The 22783-nt window shown below is 41.1% G+C and overlaps 1 protein-coding gene and 1 non-coding gene across 2 annotated transcripts in view; one reads left to right on the forward strand and one right to left on the reverse strand.

Moving 5' to 3' along the window:
- LOC143345741 (mannosyl-oligosaccharide 1,2-alpha-mannosidase IA-like) overlaps nt 1–22783 on the reverse strand; it is an 831836-nt gene that overhangs the window by 741316 nt on the left and 67737 nt on the right. The gene's annotated exons all lie outside the window — the stretch shown is intronic.
- Nucleotides 21104–21174, forward strand: Trnag-gcc (transfer RNA glycine (anticodon GCC)). The gene has a single exon. It is a non-coding gene; the product is annotated as a tRNA-Gly (tRNA).

Below are 22783 nucleotides of genomic sequence, written 5' to 3' on the forward strand. Positions count from 1 at the left end.
GCGTGGATTTCCGCCTGGAAGGATAATAAGTTTCCCGCGAGAACATAGCGTTAAGGCCTCCTGCCTTGTAATACGTTTAAATAGAACCGTGCGATGAAATTACGCTTGCATTTTTTTTTCACTTCCTCTTTTTTTTTTGGGAGCTGAAAAAATTGCAATCTCGTGCTCGAGGAGTTTCTTATTTTAAAGAAAAAGATGCTGTACATATATTTTTTAACGAGTCTGAGAAGCCGACGAGAAGATGAAAGGTGGTAGATCCTTTCTGGAAATTTTTAGTATTAGACGCGTAAAGTTTTCTTTAAATATTCTAAATAATTTAGATTCTGAATTCAGATATTTATTCTGTGTCTGCCCAGTGCTTTTAATCGCTTACACAGTGAAACTACGGTTCGTTTACGTTGTCACTATCGAAGGGCGGGGGGGGAAAAAACGAGAATGCTGAATAACGAACAAGGCAATACAAAAGATAAAAAATGAAGACATGAAAAATTCATAAACGTCACTGTTCATCGCTCGATTTCCGTCGCCTGGAATACAGGAAGCGTAGAAACTCGGACCGTACACGCTCGCGCTGTATCGACAGGACTATATTTCGAGAATAGCAGCGTCGAATGGAGATTGAACACAATAAAACGACGGTGCGAGTGCGTGCAATCTATGGTAACCCCTGCGAGAATGCTCGGTTCGCGGAACGGTAAAATCCTGTGAAGCACGACGACTGTCATAAAACTTAAGCAACGTTTCATCAAGGTGATACCTCGATTGCACGATTCTGATACTTTGAAAAGACAGTACAAATCGTTCTACGGTCGGAACAAAATCAACTGACCGTCCAAGGCAACTTCTTCGACTGCAAATTGAAGTGGTGACTACTCAATGATCGACTAAACAGTAGATAATGTTCCTTGGCGCATGAGAGCAATTAAAAGTACAAACATCTGGACCGTGTGATGCTGATCCGAAAAATATCGTGATCTATTCTGTTATTTATTATTTACACCCCCTTGACGAGCATCTGTTTGCGTCGCTGGCTTCAATTCGAGCGCATCGCGAGAATCGCCGAATAATAAGAGCGTCCACGGATGCTCGCTAGAATTCCGATAATTGCCAGCTAACGAAATTAAACACTGCGTACTCCGGAGGAAAACGGCCCAGGGAGGTACGCGTTACGATAATTCTCGGTCGAATGTTCCCGGCTCGCAAGGCAGAACTATCGTGCGTTACGAGCTCGCACGGAAAGGGCTGCAGACACATTCCACTAAACGAAAAGGACGCGCGTACTTTCGGCTGCGACGAAGAGCCAAACTACTGTTCTGTATGCACTCGCGGAAGTGCAGCACGCTGGAGGACACTAGAAAGTGAATAGGCGCTTGCATTAAATAAACAAGTTGCAGTTCGCGTGCATTCGTGGTACCGAGCGTAACGCTGTTCAAGACGTACTCGGCCAAGAGCCTTAATTTTCGCGGGTCTCGCCTCCGTTACGAGGACATTGCCTGAATCGACGATTCTCTGCAATTTCGTCCGAGCTGCTTCCGCGAAATTAAAATTTTCACCGCTCTCGCCCTTCTCGTTGAAAATTTTTTTCTATGGTAATACCAAAAGTATGCATACGACGAGGATCAGAAACGCGACGATACTTTGCAATACAAATTCTTCCTCAGGATAAATTTCGAAGATTCCTAGACGAATAAACTACCTTCGATATTAGGGTGACTCGCTGTATCAGAACATTTACTTTTAAAAAATTTTAATACTGTGGAGAAATTTAAATGGTGATAGTATAGTTTACTTATCGATGCCATGCAGATTGGACTTTTCTTTTTCCAATTTTCGATCGCGTGGACCTAACAGACGTTTCCGTCAAATTACGAGACAATTATTATACTCGTTACAGCTTGGAATTCTCATTCGATTTAAACTCCTAACAGTTTCGTTTCTTAATTCGTAAAGGCCTGGTAGATTTTAAACATACTTGATTGAGATACTGTATTGTGGGGAAATTTAAATGGTGAAAGAAAAATAATTATAAGTGAACTGAATATACAAATTAAACGTAACTTTAGCGGCCTATGAGTGTTCCTTTATTATTACTGATATGTTTGTTCTAGACTTCGTCTATACCTCGAGAGATTACACGTAACTGCCTTTGCTCGTCTAAATTCGGGAGCTATTACATGTTGTACAAAAACTCGAATGTCCTCTCTCGAAAAGAGAGAGGGGCTTTTGTATACTGTTCGGTAGCGATGGAAGAGGTGTGCAAAATTCAAATTTTAAACGATTTATTTTTATTTACTATGGTACGAAGGAAAAGAGAAACCTCTGTGGCGCTTCGATCCGTTCATACCTTATTCGCGCTGTGCAAAACTGTTCGCGAAATAAATTGAAACGTCTGACGATCGAGCGACACGCCGATCTCTCTGCTGATAAACGTTGACCCCCTCCCACCCGAATCGAATGAATTCTCTCCAGGCGACGTAACCAGAATCCCCCCGGCGATTATTCGTCGACGAATTAAACGCATCCATCACGGCGGAGCCAATCGTGAACGAAAGGAACACAAGCGCCGCGGTGGCATTATAAATCAATCGCGCGCGAGGCGTAGCGCGCGAAAAGATCGAAGCTAGGCGGATCGTACGTCGAGAGGTTGGACAGATTTTTCCACGGCGTCGCGGAAACGTCGTCGACAGTCGCAGGGTCAACGAGGGGCCGCCGATAATGACGGAGCCCCTTCATGACAGTCGGGTATTTTCGCGTTTCATGATCGATGCGCCCATTCGAAGTGGAACGTGACCAGTCGCGGTTGCCTTAACGAATGGAGTTCCGTGACGGGGTGACGGCTCGTGACGAGCGACACGAGAATCGCGTAGCGTGACTTCGGTCCCCGGTGTCGCGTCGTTATAATGCGGCGTTATGCTAATTAATTACCCGACGGCATGGCCTATTACCAAAACGCGCGGCTTCCAGGGACCTCCTCGTGGAAGAATCGGTCGCAATCTGGACGCGAGTTAGAAAGCTAGGCGCGTCAACGGCGCTCGACCTCTTGGCATTTGGCTTGACAGCGGCGATTGACGAGGGAACGCTCACAGAACACACGCCAGCCTTCCGCGATTAGAGAACCGACTCCCGGGATTCGCGATGCGAATTGAAACTCTTTTAATTTTAATCACTCTTTAATACGTAAATACGTAAAGGTATATACAGGTGACAGAGCTTTTCACTGCGGCACATGCGAGAATGTTTCTTTCAGAATAATAGTAATAGTTGATTCCCTTTTATATACATCTAAAAAGAAAACTTTGAAGACTTTTAAACAAGTGACATATTGCAAAAATAAATTTAGTTGTTCGTAAAACTTATGTCGGATGACATGCTTGAATCATGTTATTTTTCCTCTTGAGTCACATCGCTGAGTAAGGCCGTGCAAAGTCAGTATACTCTAGATTGCAAACACTAAGACACGACCTTACTCACCAACACTAGGATTCATCCAGGTACTACTAGAGTAGTCATCCGGCACTCCTTCACCCTTTTACTAAAAACAGATAAATAGGGACAAAACCCCGCAAAAAGACATTCTTGTGTTCAGTCAAAACTGTAGTCCAGCCGGTATTAAACTGATCTACGCCACCAACTCGTATTCTTCCTTGGACTCCAACACTTATATGCAAGTATCAAATCAAATTTCATACAATGAATGCTAAGTGGTCATAAGTTTAGTTTTAATCGCATCTTTGTATAGTCAAAATAAACATAAAAGACAACGTTAATTATAATAGTTGGTATAGTCATCGGATAGAGGATGAAATGCCCTTTAAAATGAGCGTTCGTACAAATCGATAGTGTGATTAGTTCCGGAGATATAAGAGTCCGAAGCGTTTGTTTACGTTGCGAGGTCAATGAACTTCCACTGCGGCGGTCTTGCAAGGTCGTTGACTACACGTGCTCGTAGGAAATAGTAAACACTACGTCACGACGCACGAACGAGATAAAGAGAGAGAGAGATGGCCGACGCATTAGATGGAGACAAAGATAGGCGAATTAAAAAAATTACCCCTTCATTTAAATTACGATATCTCGACAATGGAAAGTCGGATCGACAAAAACCAAAAATCATTTTAAAGAGGAAGCTTTACTGCTTTTAATGATGGCCAATCATGGAGGAAACCCTACTAGCTTCGGAACTACACGCATCTAAAGTTTTACTACTTCCAATACGCGCTACTAAATTGTTTTTTAAAAATATTATATGCCTCTAAGTAAATTATTCAGATAATTTCATTCTATTAAATATTTTTGAGATTCCTAACTATTGAAATTGTTGAATTATGGGTTGTATAATTAAATTAAAAATACCTTCGATTTTTGTTTTTCGTTTCACGTAGTAAAAATAATTTTCACAGGGTAGATTTAAAAGCAAATAACAATTGTATTCATTAGAGAGGAGGAGTATGCTCTATTACGATTACAATTGAGTGAAATAACCGCCGCAAATTATTCGTTCTAAACAACTATTTATTTTATTTATTTATTATATGAGTAAAAACCCATTAGTGTAATAGACTGTGAAGATATATCTCAGAAATCCGTTCAGTATGAGATCGATTTCTAAAGTGTACGATTCACCCGTCAAAGAAAGGGAAGAGTGAAGAGCAGTTCGCCCTTGCAACGAACTCGTATCCTTGTATAATAAACACCATTCTACGAACTCATGACCAAAACATGAAAGAAACTCTAAACATATACATCGTTACTGGAGACGATTTTTGTATCATCACGAATTAAGAAATGCAACACTGACAATGATTATCTCATGAAATTTCGTTTACTTGGCTAGTCTGTTAAAAATTCAAGATTCTTGTGTGAAAAAAAGAAACTAATTCTTGAAGTATATGAACAAAATTACTATCTTGCTTACTTCAAGCCGCCACATGGTTATGGTCGTCGGTGCCCATAATTTGCCAATTCGAGCGACTTTGCTGTTTCGTGTCGCGGAACTGTCCAGCGGCGCGAACGCGATTAAACCCTCACCGTCCAGGCGTTTCGCGCCGCTTCTTATCGGTGCAATGCGTCCGCAGTTAGCGCGGTTAGGTCGACCGGTCGCGAGCCAAGTTTATTGGCGTCCGCACTCTGCATATCAACGTAACTCCCGTAGCTGGTTGCAGCTGCGGAACAAGGTACAGGGTGCCAAGGTTTCGTAGCCCCCAACAAATCGTGCGCGGAATTCGCGACGCGGCTCGCGTATAAAGCAGAGGCTTTACTCGGCCGGCTCCACCCCCGCAACCGGGGTTACAGTTGCTAAGTCGTATCGTAAACATTAATTTCCGCGCACGCGGAATAACGGGGTTCATTATGATATCGCGTATCAAATTTTCCGCGAGCGGTTAACGCGGAAATTAAGCTGGATCCCGTTGCATCGGGCGACGAAAATTGGCGAACTTTCGAGGGGATGTTCCGACATATAACGGCTCGCTTCCGGGATGCACGGGGCCGTTTGTTTCTCGAGGCGTCGTTTTGTACCGTAATTAGACGTTTCGAATTTCAGAACGAAACGGTCGAGGATACATTTTGCGAAACGACCCAAAATTACTGGTGCAAACAGGGCCAGATAGTTCTATGACGAAAATCGAGAGTGATGAGTACACATTGTAAAACTCAACGAACCGGAGGCGTCGATTCGAAAGCTGTTAGAAACTATTTCCAGTTTCCTCCGTGCTCGTCGGAGGGAAATATTGCACCTATTACGGAGTCCTGCTGTTGCGATCCTCTCATCGAACGCCGCTTAAATCTCGTGGCAAGGATCGTATCCCATTAACGAGTCAACGTTACTACCGGCAGTGCTTAAATTAAAAGCTCAAAGGTGCACGGGGCCGCGTGTCGGATGGGCAATCATAATAAACATGTCCGCCTCTGGAGAGACAATAATAAATACTGCCACGGTGCAAGTGCAAACGACGCAACGCCCTAAATCACTGGAACGATGCATCATGCCCCGACTGTCTACGTTCTCTGCCGCGTTTGCCACCTTTCGCGAGACTCGCAGAGTAAACGCAATTTCGCTGGCAAATGGAGTGCCCTGACGCGCGTCGCTGTTGAATTTCGGCCACTCCCCCCACCGAATCTCAAGACGTCTCCTCCATTGGACACTGATTTATTCGACGATTTTATTGGGAGTCGCGCGTTCTTTATTTTCGTGAGTCCCGCGACACCTTCAGACGCTGCAATGGTTACGTGTAGTTCTAGACGTCCCCTTTCAGAGATATAAAATATCTGAACAGAAGTTGTCATCGCAAGCTTGATTACTTTCATAATTATGGCGAGCTCTTTTAAAGATAAGTTCAACTGATTGTGGGTCGTTTTTGATACAGTCAACCAGCTATTGGTATCCAGGGTGTTCGGCTACCTCTGGGAAAAATTTGAATGAGAGATTCTAGAGGCCAAAATAAGACGAAAATCAAGAATACTAATTTTTTGATTGAGGCTTCGTTAAAAAGTTACGAAGAAAATTATTGTTAAAAATTATTAATAAAATTTGTCCACATACACGATTTTTTCTCTCTCGAAAGTTAGTAGGATTTCGGAGATATGTCTATTCACCAAAAATGATTGTAATTGACCCTTCCAACTAAAAATAATTTTTCCAGAACGATTTAAAATTTTTTTTTTCACCAACAAATTTAGGCACCTACCCCCTGTCGATTTTTCTTAAAAATTCGTCTTTCATTTTTGATAAATTTGTTTGACGCTGTACGAAAAAGTTGTTTAATATTTTTTTGTAGATATCCATGAGCTCCACTTTCAGACTAAATTTCAATGAAATCCATTGACTATTGTAAAAGTTATAAACAAGGACCAACGTTTCGAATATTTTTAGAATTTCTACATATTCTACGCTAAAATACGCGTTCTTTGCCTTTTCAAACATTAAAATCGTTCAATCCGTTCAAAAGGTATGATGTTTTAAACAAACGCATGAAATTTCAGGGTAACATTTTTGGCCACACATTATATTTTCGCGAATGAATTTTTTTCTTGAAACTGCGTAGGATTTCGGGGGTATGTCTATTCACCAAAAATGATTATAATTGGCCCCCGTAGCCAAAAATATTTTTTCCAGAACGATTTAAAATTTTTTTTTTCACCGAAAACTTTTTCGGTCGGTATGAAACTTCAAACGTTAATAACTTTTTAACGAAGCATCAATCAACAAATTGGTATTCTTAATTTTCGTCTTATTTTGGCCTCTAGAATCTCTCATTCAAATTTTTCCCAGGGTTGGCCCAACACCTTGTATACTTGTAGATTAATGAAAAATCAAAGAAATTTGTATGTTTGAAACATTGCTTTAACGTATTAAAATATTTATTTCCTACATAGAATCAAATACGAAAAAATATAGGACGTGGAATCCTCTTGTCCCGGAGGTGCGAGTTAATCGGTCGGATCGCGCGAGTAGACGACAAAAGGGTTGGCCGACGAGGTGCAGCGGCCCAATTATTCGAGACACGTAGCACGCTTTTCGACAATACCACGGTTTCCGTCTTTGAAATTCCGCGACGCGATCGTCGAAGATCGTGAACGAGATGCCAGGACACTCTGGGTGGCATGGAACGTGACCATCGCCGCTGCAACCACTGGACTGCAAAGAGCGGGACGCAGGGTTGCTCTGCCTTTTGCATAATTCGCCCTTCGAGGAATAACGTGGCTAATGAACTGTTAAACGAGTTCACGGTTTCAGACTCGCTGCTAGAAGCGGAAATTAATGCTGCGTGGAAAGGGCTGTTCCGTGCAAAGTCAACTGCGAGCGAGTTTCGGTTAACATCCGTTCCGATTAGGCGAGCAGACTGACCTACTAGGGGATTTATAGGGTAAATGTGACGGAGTGGTCGCTGCTTGATTATTGGGAAAGCATTTCAGGACCCACGCGAAGATTGAAACGGGTTGGGTCTGTGGTTAGCATAATTTTACCCGTTAGGTTGTCGCAAGTTCGGGAACTGGAAACTTAAGAGGGAGGTAGATGAAATTTGATATCTGCTATCTCTTTGGATGATCCTACACTGCATAAACCGGGAACGGATTGGGAATTACTTTCTGCGAGCAAACTTTGCACCAACCGAGAATCTAACATTATACTTGGCTATCCGAGGACTATCAAAGAAAATACATAGCTTGATAGAAAAAAATCTAAAAATCGGTATTCTCCAGTATAATCTGGAGACCTTGTTCGTACAGAAGAAGTTGGAAGGCACAGAAAGTTTGCAACACCGAAAGAGAAAGATTGCTATAGCTTAAGTACACGTCTACCACTGTATGTAGTACTTTCTAACCACTTTCTTTTCATATTTTCGATCAAATCTCTGCGAGTCAGACCGTAATTCTACCCAGTTCTACCGCTTTATAACGGAATTCTAGGAAAAACCGTATCGTTTGCATGGACGGCCAAATATTTCATCGATGCAAATGGGAAGTAGCGAACTATGAATAAAGATGTCCCCCGTGAAATACGCTTCTAGTTGCACGTAAGTTTTCGGAATCGGCTTGAGAATTTGGCAACCGGTGGTTTGCCAAACGTCCACCATCGGAAGTCACCCCCGGTTTGGCCGGAGACTTCTGCAGTCGTGAGTCACGTTAACACACGGATTCACAGGGTTTACTGTCTAGACTATCCTCTCTATGACTTTTCTTCCAATGGTAGGTAGGTTTCGTCTCACACGTTTGCACAGTATTTCTGTCATCCGAAAATATTAAAAATTCTGGGAGTTGTAATCTCTTGTTTAACACATTGACTGCCACGACACCCATTCTCAAGATTAGATGTTAAAGAAAATAAATCTTGATAGGACACTTAAATTTTAACGAGGCTGTAAAAATAAGTTCTACAACAAATTGTGGATATGCTAGGTTCCAATTATCCAAGAAAGAGTATCGTTTTCATAGACAATTTCAGAGGTTTGATCTGGCAGTCAATGTGTTATTGACACTTAAAAACCTGATCCCATAATATATTTGTCGCCAGTGATTCGATCGCTTTCACCAGCGAGGAAAATTATTTGCTGCAACCTTATTTCGAAAAGTATATATTCTGCTGTTCTACCGTACAAAAGTTCTCAGCGCGTGACGATGGGATGATAACTTTCGAGGCTACGCGAACAGTTAGATCCCTTCTAGATCTTCTCGCTCGCGAACGGCGATAAAAATGTTGCGCGGCGGACTCGCGAAGGGGGAATTTTTATTTTCCACGAAACGTATTCAATACGTATTTCTTAAAGCGCGTTCGAAACGCAGTAACGTTTCTTTTTCGACGCTAAAGGTATCGGTCCCGCGAGAAATCCGAAAGTCTCAGGGTACGCGAAATTGGAGAATATTGATTTCCCCCGAGGTACGAACGCGTATCTAAAAAAAAGAAAGAGAAAGAAATTGTGGACAAAGAGAGGAACGAGGCGACAGGAATATTTCATGATATCGGCGAACTTCTTTCGTGAATGAATATTAAAAAAGTGCGCAACTTTCGCGACAAAAAGGATTTCCTCGGCCATTAAATGCGCTTAAACTCGCTTCGACGGAGAATCACTATCCTCTTTTACGCTAATTTCAAACTTCTTAACGAGTTTAATGCGATCGCAAAGGAGGAAGGGAATTAAATAATTTCATCTTTTCTTTTCGGTGAACGATGCGGTCCTCTTCCACGACAAACCTAATTCCTTTTTCTAAGAAATTTAATTCTAATATCTTTCGATACCTTTCGTTAAAGTCTTCCATTCTCGACCCAAACATAAATTCTTAAAAAGCTAAATAGTGTCGAGCTATAACATTTTTAAAATGCCTTCCTTTCATTCTAACAACTCGTCCAAAGACGAGTTTCGAAAAGATGGAGGGAAAGAAAAAGCTTTCCTTTGAAAATATTAAAAGTAATACAAATGGGTGAGTTTGTAAAAAATTGATTTCTATTATCAGGAACTATCTCTCATTTTTGGTACTGCATCACACGTGTCGTACAGTTATCTAGGTTTCTTCTCTATTTTCCCCACTCAAGAAAATATCAACAAACAGTGGGAAAAATTCCTTAGTAGTCTCACGGTCCTCTAGTTTCGCAGGAAATTGTCGCGCGCGTTCCTGCGGGAGATAGAGCGAAAGATTGCTCGATTCAGAGAGATTAATCCCAGCGTGAGCGTATACAGGTCATGGAGATGCGACGTTTTCACTTTGATTCGACCGTCCGTCTGATTCCTTTCATCGCGGAGATCACGGTTCGTCGTAACGAGGCCATATTAAATTTGCGACCTCCCTACGTCACGTTTCTATCTTCAAACCACTTGTCTCCTTTCCTCTTGAGATTCCAAACGAGGCGACTTCTCGTAATCACGATACCGCGTGGCCATAGAAAAAAAAACCAAAGGTCGCGAAACCTCAAACGAATCTTAAAACGTCTTTGCTTTCTCCGTCGTTTCTCTCGTACTTCGGTACTTTCTTTTCGCCCCCGCCGCTACGCGACGCGATATTACGTTCGAATAATTGCGCACCGGTGTCCTTAACCGCGATTATGGTTACTGAGAAACTATTTAGAGGAAATTACTTTGATCTCGAGGATTTCTAAGCGACGGCTGGAACATCGATCTTTCGGAAAATAAAATACTTAAAAGTTAGTAATATTAGGTAATTCAGAATTGAGAATTTTTTGAGGAAATGAAGAGAAACTTCAAATGTAATACTCTATCGCGAAATACTCTATGCGTAATATTCTACGTGTTAATTTATACGATCGTTTAAAATATTTCCAAGTAAGCGGTACAATGTACTCGGAGCGTAAAATGTTTTCGAAACAGAATAAGTTCACGTTCGCGTTGTTGCACGCGTATTAGACACCGATTTATATTCATTACAGTCCCCTGCTTCCTGCCTCATTAAAATGGATGAAAGTGGTATCTACGATCTATGAAAAGTTTCCTGAAGCAACGTGGCAGCGTCTCGTGAAAGGAGATTCAACAAAAACTGAAAGGCTATCGACAGGATGACGTTGAATGCTCGGTTCTACTGTCTGGATAACTTCGGGCTACAAAACTTCAAAAGACGTTACGATGCTCGTCCACTCGCCAACGAAAATGTTCATGAAGTATTAGGAGCTTCAATACATGTTCGAGTTTTGGTATAAATTTAATTAACTTGTGGCAATATATAATTTTCAATGAAATGTATCTTAAATGCGAACATATATTGTCATATTTAAAAATGAAAATGATGCATTTGTGGAGCAATGAATATTTTGTTTTTTTTCTGTAGATTATATAACGTGGTCTTTGCACCAGCTGTGTGCTTTAATTCTAAAAAAATAAACAGATTAACCTGATTCGACGAACTTCAGAATCAAGACTGTTCTGACCCACATTTAGCCTACGAGCTGTGAACGCGTTAGAACACTACCCTGGAGTTAAATTAAATTGACTGCACAAGACCATTGGAGAGGTTAACCCCGCCAATTCAGCTCATTTGCTACTTTATCTCTAGTCGTTTCGCACAAAGCTGCAAGCTGAAAGTCTACCGAATATGAAAGCAAATGGCGACACTGTAAGGGACGAGGTAGTTCGCGAAGTCATTGACAGTTGAGAGAATGGTCATGAATGGCCAGTTGAATTTACATCCAGTATAGTGCCCATTCGACTGAAGACACAATAAGCCATTCAACGATAACTGTTCGACCTGACATATCATTTAACTTTGACCTATATTCGACTTTATACACGACGCTCGCATAACGTGTCAAGTAGCAACCACGAAAAAGAGATATGCATTAATAATAATACATAATACGTTTTTATTGCAGATAAATCACACCAGTTACAGGGGAAAATCAAGTGGAAGGAAAAATAATAATAAATGGAGAAGTGCAGTATTATTAAATCTAGTCCTGATAATTAAAATTAAATTTGAAACTAAAACTAAGTAGCATGTTCTAATACTGAATTATAAATGTAAGAAATATAAGTAAATCCAATTTGGAGATTCACGACCTCTTTTCCTAAAACGAAATTAATAATGAGCCCCAGATTTATTGAATCTATAAATACTTTATATCCTTACACTATTTATACTTTTCAGCTTTTCTTACAATCTTATAGGAGAATAAAATAATTCATGTTTTTAAATTTAAACATAATTCCAGGTATTTAGCAGTCTTTCTGCACACAGTATCTCAACACTGATAGTGGGTGTTGAATAAACAATTGTTTCCAAGCGACCCCAAAAATAAAGACCCAACAAATTTTACTCGGGGGAGCGCGAGCAGCCCAATTCATAGGTCCTCCGCGACCTATCAATTTATCGGGAAATTGTTCGCACAAGAGCTGTCTGACTATAGAGTGTACCATTATTAACGTACCACGTGCAACATAAACCATGAAATTGAATAGTAATTTGACGTAGTCGACTAACGTGTGACGATAAATTAAAAAAATTCTGAAACTTTGGGAATATACAGACCACATGTATTTCGTGTTCGTACAGAAACACGAATCCACATAAATTATCACTACCGCGTAAAATGTCCAGCGCCGGACGAACTTTTTATCTCGACGGGAACGGCAAGTACCGCGTTAACGAAATTAATTAAGGAGCCACGAGGATGTTCGGCTGACCCCAATCCAGTTCATCCGCAACAGGGAAAAACGAAAAAGTTTCTTGTCGTTCGGGGCATTCGCGCAGAAAGGGTGCTTCCTGTAAAAAGTAAGAGGCTATCGACGGAACGACGTCGATAAGTCGATAGCACTCTCTAGATGGATTTCCGGCGCAGCCACCGCGGAAAGGAGAAGCGCATGACCGTAGGATGATCCTTGTTGAAGAGGGACTCGCTCGTAATCCGGCAAAACCTCAAGGATAATCCAGTATACGCCGGGAACCGCTGGCAGCGGGCTGATCGAACCCTTTTATCCGTTTCAGCGACACCGCCGTCGCCGCCATTTACGTGTCTGCCCGTTTCGCCTTATCTCGCCACCGCTTCGTCCACGTGATCTCGCGCTAAAACGTCGCTCCACCGTCGTGTTATCGTCCCCCACCACCCACGAGCAACCCCGTAACCCCGTCGGGTTGGGAAACGGGTTTATCGGCTGCGACAGGGATCGCGGAAATCCACGATATGTCTGCTTCGAAATCGATTATCCTTCGCTGGAATGATTTTACCCCCCGGCGCGATCGCGGGGATCGCGCGTTCGACGCGGAACTGCGGGGTTAATAAAACTTTATGGGGGGGTGTAGGATCGCTTAGAACGTGTTTCTTCTATGGCGGGGTTGTTTAAGACGATCGGCCGTACTCGAGGAAACTAGTTTGCATTTGTTAGTATTATTGTGTTGCAATATGCATGAAACGTTCGCCGACAGCGGCGATAAAATTTCATGTCATAGGTTGTTTCGCAGAGTTCACGGCGGGGTAGCTGAATTAAAATAAGGGTTCGAAGGAAATTGGTGATTGCAACGATACGTTGCGTTTGAATCATCTTAACGAGTTGAAATTCGTAAAAATTCAATCGGAAACCTTCGACCGAAATAAGGTTTAGATTCGAATTCAAGTGGATTCGGAATCCGCCATTCGAGGGTTGAGGAGACAGAGAACCGGTTGCAATTCGAGGGGACGACGATCAGAAAAAGAGGAGACATTGTTGCATAAAGTAATAGAATCTCTGCCAAAAAGCACAATTACGACATTCCCGTAATTAGTTCGGTCGGACAGGCTCGTTAGTATCGACCGCGTGCGTCGCGTCGGGGCAATTTCGACGAAGTAATATCGATCCTCCTTCGAGCCAGTTACGCTCCGATGAGGTCAGGTAGTCGTGAATTAACGGCAGACAAGAATAATAACAGTTCGGCTCGAGGATCGCCACTAATTGCAAAGAAAACGCCGCCTGACGAAGTTTACGTTTCATCTGTCCGCCGAGAGTGCTCGTCTCTCCTCGTGAAACGTCTTGCGAACGGCCAGGCGACCCAACTTACCCGACGATCATTGGCGAACGCGGAACGGGATCAAATAAAGTTCGTAATTAGAGAAAATGATTTTCCTTGGGTTCGAGACAAAGAAAAGTATGATCGAGGGTCTGCGTACTGGTAACCGATGAAAGAATGATTTTTAGTCCCGCGTACGCTTTAAAACATATAACGCTCGGTAATAAATGAAAATATTTCGCGTAAAAAAATTAATTCGTTCGACGTTACGAGTCCGTTTCGGTGTCAACGGCTGGATGACAACGCGAACGAATTGGAATTACGGTCGGTGTTGACGCGAAGGCACGTAACGCGCAAAAACAGCACGGTAATGAAGAGATATAAAGAAGGACCGTGTCGCGACAAGATCCGACGAAATAAAGTGGAAGAATTTAATTACAGAGAACCGAGATTACGGATGCTGAAGCTCCCGGATTCGCCCAGGGAAGAGGGATCATCGCTAAAAACTGAAATGAAATTTCAAGGCGAGCATAAACGTCGTTCTCCCTTTGCTCGCATTTATCTTGAGGGAAAAGGGGGAAACGGGATTCGCGGAGCTCGGGGAAGACAAAACGACGAGGCCTCAAGGCGGAACGGATCCCGATGTAAGACTCGGGTTTCTTGGAGACTGAACGGATCGGGACGGCCACCTGCGACAAATTATAGTCGAAGGAACATTCCTATTGACGCGACGGCCATACTGCACGCCGAGGATTCCCGCCTCGTTCGTGAAAATCTATCGTGGATTATTCGGAATGTCGATGCTGCCCGTGGAAGGGGATATTCTGCGGCGCGTAATACCGCTAGCATTTATTAAAGGCCGTCAACTCAAGCCGGGGCTCATCGAGAGGATAAACCCAGATTAATTATACTCTTCATCGACACCTCATCCTGACGGCAGACGCTAATTACTCAAAGGAGAACGTCGTCGAGCGAGCGGAGATGCTTCCTCGTGTGCAAATTTCCGTGGTTAAATTGTACAGCTTTTATTCCAAAATGGACCACGAATTTTTCTAGGGATCCCTGATTTGTACGTTATAGATCTCTGAAGCAAACTTGCAATTGCAGTTTGGTCTTTATTCGCTATGATGTCATTAACTATAAACACTAGAGAAGAAATTCCTCCCACCGTCAGTAGCCATTCTTGAATACTACAAGTCTGAAATTCACTGTATAGTGACAATATTCTAATAGTATAAAATGAACAATTCTTACTCGATGTTTAGTCCTTTAGGAACATCAACTTTGCAATTATAGTTAGACACACTATAATTTTGGGTATGCCTCAGCTGTTTAACACTCAGACGACGGACCGTAAGCTCACATAAAATTATATATAATTGATTATTTTTACCGATTTCTATTGTCCGTTGGAGTTTCGTCAAATTCTTCAATATGATATTCGTCACTTTGATGAACATTGTTCATCGGATGAAATTTCACTGTCACTATTATCTTTACTAACTATCAGCTCGTAAAAAACTTCTGACGATTGTTCTTTTGTCTTACAAAACACGTTCAAATAACGATGATCTAAATTTTAACAAGATCCAGAATACGACTTGACATTTAAAGGTCTCACAGAATACTGTCGAGAAATGCGTCCTCTGAGCCCTGTTTGTTTTGTTATTGCTCTAACGTAAACACAAGGCAGGGCGTACCAAGTATCGAGGAAGCGAGTGCTTACGTCTAAAGTGGGATCTGAACGGACCCGGACGCAGCCATTCGAGTGTTAAACAACCTCGATTTATCTAGTATTCTGTACCAATGCGTATGCAAAATCTGTGTTAAAATCAATGAAGAGTCGTTAACGAGAAGCACTCGAATATCGAATCGATACAAAATAGGTATCGCCCATCCTTTCGAGTAATTATTTTTTATTATCGCGCTATGCGTTCATGGGAACAAAGTTCGTAATTTTCCCCTAATTGTGCCTTTTTCTCGTTCCTGTCACGCAGGCAAATTTACCGTACGGGCAGACCTTGGATTTATTAGCAAAAAAGGCTCTTCTGGAAATTGCCTACAAATCCTCAAACGTTGGGAATTTTTTAACGGCCTGTATAAATAAATTGATTACTCCGGCGTGTCAGTTCAGTAGAAAATAAACTCTCGTTAAAAACTCTAATACCTTCGTCATTCGATTAAACCGTGAACACGTAAATAGCCCAGCCACGTCTATAATCCAGCAAATTCCTTAATTTGCGAGTGGTCCATTCCCAGTGGGCGTTAATCAATGAATGAATGTTCCCGTCAATGAGAGGGAATCGCCGTTTAAAAAACGGACCACCCTGCGCCGCTAAAAGACGGCCAACGAGAGGCATTCCATCGCGATCCCCCAAACTGTCTTCGAAACATTTACGCTGCGCTCTACCTGTTCCTTTTCTGTCGTCGATCCGTAGTCATCGTCTTAAGCCCCCGAAAAGAGGCTTACACTGATTGACGGGGACGTTACCAGAACTGCCGGATTGACGTTTTACACGGCCGTTCTCGCGTATTAGGCCTCTCGAACTTTTTCGTTTCGTCTGCCCTTTTGGCTACGCCATCGTGCGCGCCTCCGCTGGACGTGGATTCAAAGTCGCGGCCACGACTTCGTATCGCGACAGTCCCGGTGTAAGCCTACTCTATTCGAGATTTAGAAAGCGATCCCTCAACCCGCCTGTCTCGTTCCCGGCACTGACGCCGACGAATCGAAAGCCGTAAATCCGATCGAGCGTGATTTGGAAAGATGACCGACGGAATTAGAGGTTCTTTTGCTCGTGCGTTTCGATTCACCAGACTCGCGAGAATTCTAGAGTCAAGTACCTATAGGATATTTCTTCGACGGGGACGAAATGTTTAACGTCAACTGATATTATTAACAATGTCGAGCACGGTGCTTATAATAGATTAAGTTTTAGAAACAACAGGAACTCTTTTACAGACATCGTTGCAAATACGCTCCGGAAACAGCTTCTTAGACGGCGGGTTCAAAGAACTCCTTATCAGTCGTGTAACAAGATCCTAATTCCTTTGCCCTGGAATATCATTTTCACGCGGAGCGTCTCGAGCAATGTGGGAAACAATCCACTCGGCTTGTTACGCCTCGCGTAACGCAAACTTTATTCAAAAACATTCGAGCCGTATCGCGGCGCAACATTACCATAATCCCGCCGGAACTACTTAATCCCTGATCTACCTACTCCGTCCATGCATTTAACTTTCCCCCATTAATTTCCCGGCGTTACCTGGTTGCTCTTACCTGCACGACCAGACAAGAAATACACAGATTGTTCCAGAGTTTTCAGCAAATAGAATCCCTTTAGAAATTACCTTCGCCCAAAACACATGGATCGAAACTAAAAAGAAATTTCGTTTTATTCCCCCAAGACGAAGGAAAGATTAAAAGAATCTTTCAACCCTTTCGCCTCATCCGTTTCTCAAAACGGAACAGTTCTTCGCGAAAAACGCGACGAATCGGTTCCGGAAACGTTTTAATTAGCGGGTCCTATTCGACGTCATGGCATAACCGGTATCCAGCACGGTTATCTTGTAAAGTATAAGCATTTTAGCGTACGCCTTGATAACTTTCGCTCGCGACTCCGGAGCGACTCGTATCGCGAGAATCTCGTCTACGCCGGTGATACGAGATCAGAGATAACGAGCGTTTACGGTGGAGAGGATCTGAACTTTGGCGCAAAGCAAGTGGCTCTCGTTTCAACCCCATTCACCGAGTCAACCTCACCCCCCGTTCTTCTTTCATCCAACCTCGCGACGTCCTAACCCTAACTCGCGGCTTTAATTAGAGCAACAATGCAGCCCGTACCTCCTTGTAGCCGCGAACTTCGCGCAGTGTTATGTAATTATTATAAGTCAGTCTCGCGGATGGAGCTGGTCTAACGATATTGAAAGTTTCCCAGGCTGTTCTCTCTTTCACGGTTATTACGCGAGAGGATGAAATTCAGATGTTGAGACGCACGAGTTGGCTCGTTGACAATTGGAAATATAAAACTTGATAGAAAATGTAATAACTAGCGACGAAATCTGTGCTTTTAAGCACCAATCCACGTACTGGAAGGATTGGTAGACAGTTAACCAAGCATGTTATCTGAAGGTTTTAGAACCCCTTCGTGAACGAGTGAGAAAAAGAAACATTAGTTTGGACTCTATAGATACAGTGAAAGCAAAAGCAAGTTCACGAACAGTCTATGGGAGAAGGATGGAAGAGGAGAGTATATCGAAGGGGATAACATTTCCATTGTACAATTTTTCAATAAAATATTTGAAAGCATTAATCCAGTCGTTTCATGGCCAGACTCGTACACGTCTCATATTGTATCTTCATTCCGCGTAAGTCATATTTCATTCATTTTTCGCTACACTCTAAGACGATATATGCACTTGAAGTATAACACTGTCATAAAAAATCATGGAGTCCATTTTCCCGTTATTGTCGGATGCGAACGTCGAGTATAGAGCGTAACTAAAAACTTTACAGTGAATGTCGGTTCAACACCGTAGCTCTCAGGAGTACCCAGGTTGTTTAGCCTATAATCTTCTTGATCCAAAGATCACGAACACGCTCTACACCCTGGTGCACCACTACTAGGTGGTTTCAGACTCGGAATAACTAGCCTTCTCATCGTTATCCGAGTCATAAAGGACCGAGTACGGTAGACTCGCCAGACACTAGTTGGTGCAAGGAACTTCTCTCTTGGGTCCTTCATACTGCCTGAGTCTAAGCCTTTTATGGTCGAACGACCGATCTGTCGCCACCTGTAGTACTGGTTAGAAACTTTACGCGTTCAATTTATCATCAACGTTATCTTTTATAATTTAATTGCATATACTGGTGGCATCGCAAAATAAGAATTTTTAAATCATAGTCTTTTGCTGAACAAATGGTACCAATAATGGAATCCAATGATATTTATCTTGGTGATGAGGTTGCAATTCCCTTTTGTTATTTTTTGTTTACTTGGTTGGTATGATTTTTTAAACACACGCATGAAATTTTGGGGAATCATTTCTAGTCGCACATTATATTTTCAGTAAAGAATTTTTTTCTTGAAAGTGCATAGGAATTCGAGAGTAAATGTATTCACCAAAAATGATTGCAATTAACTTTCGCAACCAAAAATAATTTTTTCAGAATGATTTGAAATTTTCTTTTTCACTGAAAAATTTCTCCATCTACTCCCTGTGGATTTTTCTTAAAAATTTGTTTATGATTTTTAATAAATTTGTTTGACGCTCTACGGAAATGTTATTTAATAGGTTTTTCTAGGTATTCATGAGCTCTACTTCATAAATAAATTTCAATGAAATATATTCACTATTGTAGGAGTTATGGTCGTCTGAACATTGGACAATATTTATGGGGATTTTCTCACATTACCAATTCAGTGAATAGTTTCTTAACTGGCTGTCATCCATGAGAAGAGGACTTTAAAATCACCTTTGAATTTTCAGGTCGGTATGGCAATCAGATTAGGTCATGAAAGTTCATAAGGTCTAAGGTCTACTTGTATACCTCGTCTGTGATACTACTCCCCCAGGGATGTGACCCTTGAAGTGAAAAGTCTGCAGACCTATTTGCCGAGTACCGCCAGACATAGGAAGTCAATACAGTGGGTAATTGAAAAATTCTCTTCGAGTTCTAACCACGCGTGTATACAATAAATCTATTTCACAGAATCTATTTTAATCTTATCAACAGTTCCAACGTCAAAAATCCATCAAAAAAAGATAATGGTCGCTATATAATGGAACTCGGTAAGAGTTATACACTACCGCATTCCGAATCCTCGTGAAACTGTCACAGATGCAGAGTATTGCGCACAGCTGGACTAGATATATAGAAAACTTCATCAAATACAACCTGCATTGGTCAATAGAAGAGGATCTATACTACTGCATGACAACGCCCGACCACGCATCTCATACATCACCGTCCAGAAACTAACCCAGTTGGGTTATAAAACTTCAGCTCATCCACCATGCTCTCTGAACTCGTCAACAACAGACTTTCATTTTTTTTTATCTACCTGGAATGCACTTTCCCGGGAGAAAAACCTTTCTGGATCAGTGTACTGTTGAAAATACCTTTACGGAATTCGTTGTAAAATTATGTTGGAGCAAAGAACTGATCTTAAATTCTGTATGAATTTGAAAAAAACGTTCGCGGAGACGTTACGCTAGTAAAATTCGCGCAAAAGACTTACGGAGTACAAGCACTTTTATACACAATGGCTTACGAGTGATATGCAAAGTCTAAAAAAGGTGGAGAGTCGTTGGAAGACGACGAACACAGCGGGCGGTCCTCAAGCACTCGGACAGGCGAAGTAATGGAAAAACTGCAGGCATTGATTAAAACCGACCGTTGTACGTTCGCGAGACTCATCGAGAACATCGCAGGTATCGATAAATCATGTTTACCGCATCATGACCAAGGATTTGAAATGGCAAGAGATCTGAACATGCTTTGTTCCACGAACTTCGAACGACGATGAAAAACAAACGAGAGTCCTTCACGACAAAAATATTTAAATTAGCGATAATGACCAGAATGATTTAAAAACGCTTGTGATTAGCGACGAAACACGATACTATCAATATGAATTGCATCGAAAGGTTCGCTTAATCATCGTTAATTCCTATTTTATAATTCCAAAATTATAATAGAGGATCGTACTTCAACGATAAGAAAAAAATAAAAATGTATTGCAGCCTTAAGAATGTCGTTACATCCATTTAAATAAAATTTAAACAGTATTTATCAGATGGCTAGAATAAACAAAACTAATTGTAGTTGATTAATCGCCCAGATCTTTATTGTATGATTTATACGTTGTATGAGTATGGAATAAACGGTCACATTTTTAATTACCTTCGATTAACATGTTTTATTTAAAACATACTAGCGAACGAGCACCTTTAACATTATAATGCAAAGCAATAAAAAACTTGGGAAATCTGTGCATCTATTATATTGTAAATTAATCATCAAATCTTAGCCACGAAAGAAATGCTCTACAAAGTTTTCTATGAATCTTAATTGTAGATATATTTATAACATAATATTTCATTAAGAAAAGTATTATTAAATCTACAATGGAATACTTTAATTCCAGCAAAAGTCGGAGACTGAAACGTTGTAGTATAAGCATCGGTGGTTCAGTGGTAGAATGCTCGCCTGCCACGCGGGCGGCCCGGGTTCGATTCCCGGCCGATGCAAGGTTTCTTTTTGTTATTTTTTTTATACACAAACGTACTCATACCTAACCTATTTTAACTAATTATATATTTCTTAAAAATTTTGTTTCTTTGTTTTAATATTTGTTATGTTATTTTTATTTACAATTTATATATTGATTGTATTCAAATGCAGATAAGGATGAATTATGCTCTCTTTTTGCTACTTTTTTTTATAAAGAAACCTACTCATACCTAACCTATTTTAACTAACTATATATTTCTTAAAAATTTTGTTTCTTCGTTTTAATATTTGTTATATTATTTGTATATACATTTACATATTAATATAAACTAAACTAAAACGACAAATAGTTTGATAATTTTAACAGACTGTATAAATTTGCGAACAGTGAATTCTTCGTTCGAACAAGGATCAGAGCAACGAGAAAAGTAACGGAGGCATGATAAATTCAAGAGTATGCGGTAGTGGTTGCATCTGGCGAAAACATGAGGAAAATCTCAACGTTTGTAGCACCGTTGCAATATAATACAGCAGACCATGAATACATTCCTAATATGAATATGATTATACCTCGTGCGTTATGTGCTATATCCTATAACATGCAAATATTTCATTAAATCTCTGTACTTAACGTATCAAGAGTATTACAGTAAGAATCGTATAAAATTATAAGAGATCCTTAAATATTTCAACAAATTGTCGATTTTCTCCAACTCTACTCGAATAAATGAAATTTAATAACAAAGAAAATTCGAATGCCTAAAATTCTATTATAATAATTTAACGTATACACGTAATGTTTTTACGTTTTGTTTTTTATTTTACTTCACAGTCGCTAACTTTTGTAACCGATACGACTTCAAACGCTATTGTGTGGAAGAAAACATTGAAAAATTGGAGCACCCTCGTGTTTCCTTAAAAATATTTCCTACAATGCAATACAACACCCACTGTTGCGAACATTCACCAAACAAACACAACGGAAACGCAGTTGTACGGACGACTCTCTCCGCGAATATTTGTGCGTTTGCGCGGGACAGCTATTAGCATAAGTTGCGCTTTATTTCGCTGGGGCGACACGCGTGTATGCACACGTCGCGAAGAAGGAAAGGGGACGATTGCATTGTTGGTCGGGCGTAAGGCGGCGTTTTAGCGTGACATAATTTGTCACGCTGTAATCGGCCATAGAACCGGGCTCCGCCTGGATGCACGCGAACCGCGAACTGCACCGAGCGAACGCGACTTTTCCTGCGATTGTTGTCTCGCGATCGCACCCTCCGCGAGCCTTTTCATTTTCCACCGACCGTGCCACCGTTTCTTTGTATTTTACCTAAGTTTCCAACGACTCAGATTAACTGACGACTACTCACAAATTAACCCACTGAGAACCAGTGACTTTCTACTTAAAGGAGATTCGGCAAACCATTCTTTTACTGTCATTAAAATTTTATTTATCATTTATTAGGAATTAACTTAAGACTAAACTGTAATTTTTCTGTCATCAAATATATTGTATTTCAGTATCGATTTAATTGATTTTTGCAGTTTGTAGAAAACTTTAATTTAATTTATATTTAAGAACACCTGGTCTTAGAGTTTCGTAGAAAAAAGAAAAGATCAAGAACC

The sequence above is a fragment of the Colletes latitarsis genome, chromosome 9, assembly GCF_051014445.1.
Source record: "Colletes latitarsis isolate SP2378_abdomen chromosome 9, iyColLati1, whole genome shotgun sequence".
Lineage (NCBI taxonomy): Eukaryota > Metazoa > Arthropoda > Insecta > Hymenoptera > Colletidae > Colletes > Colletes latitarsis.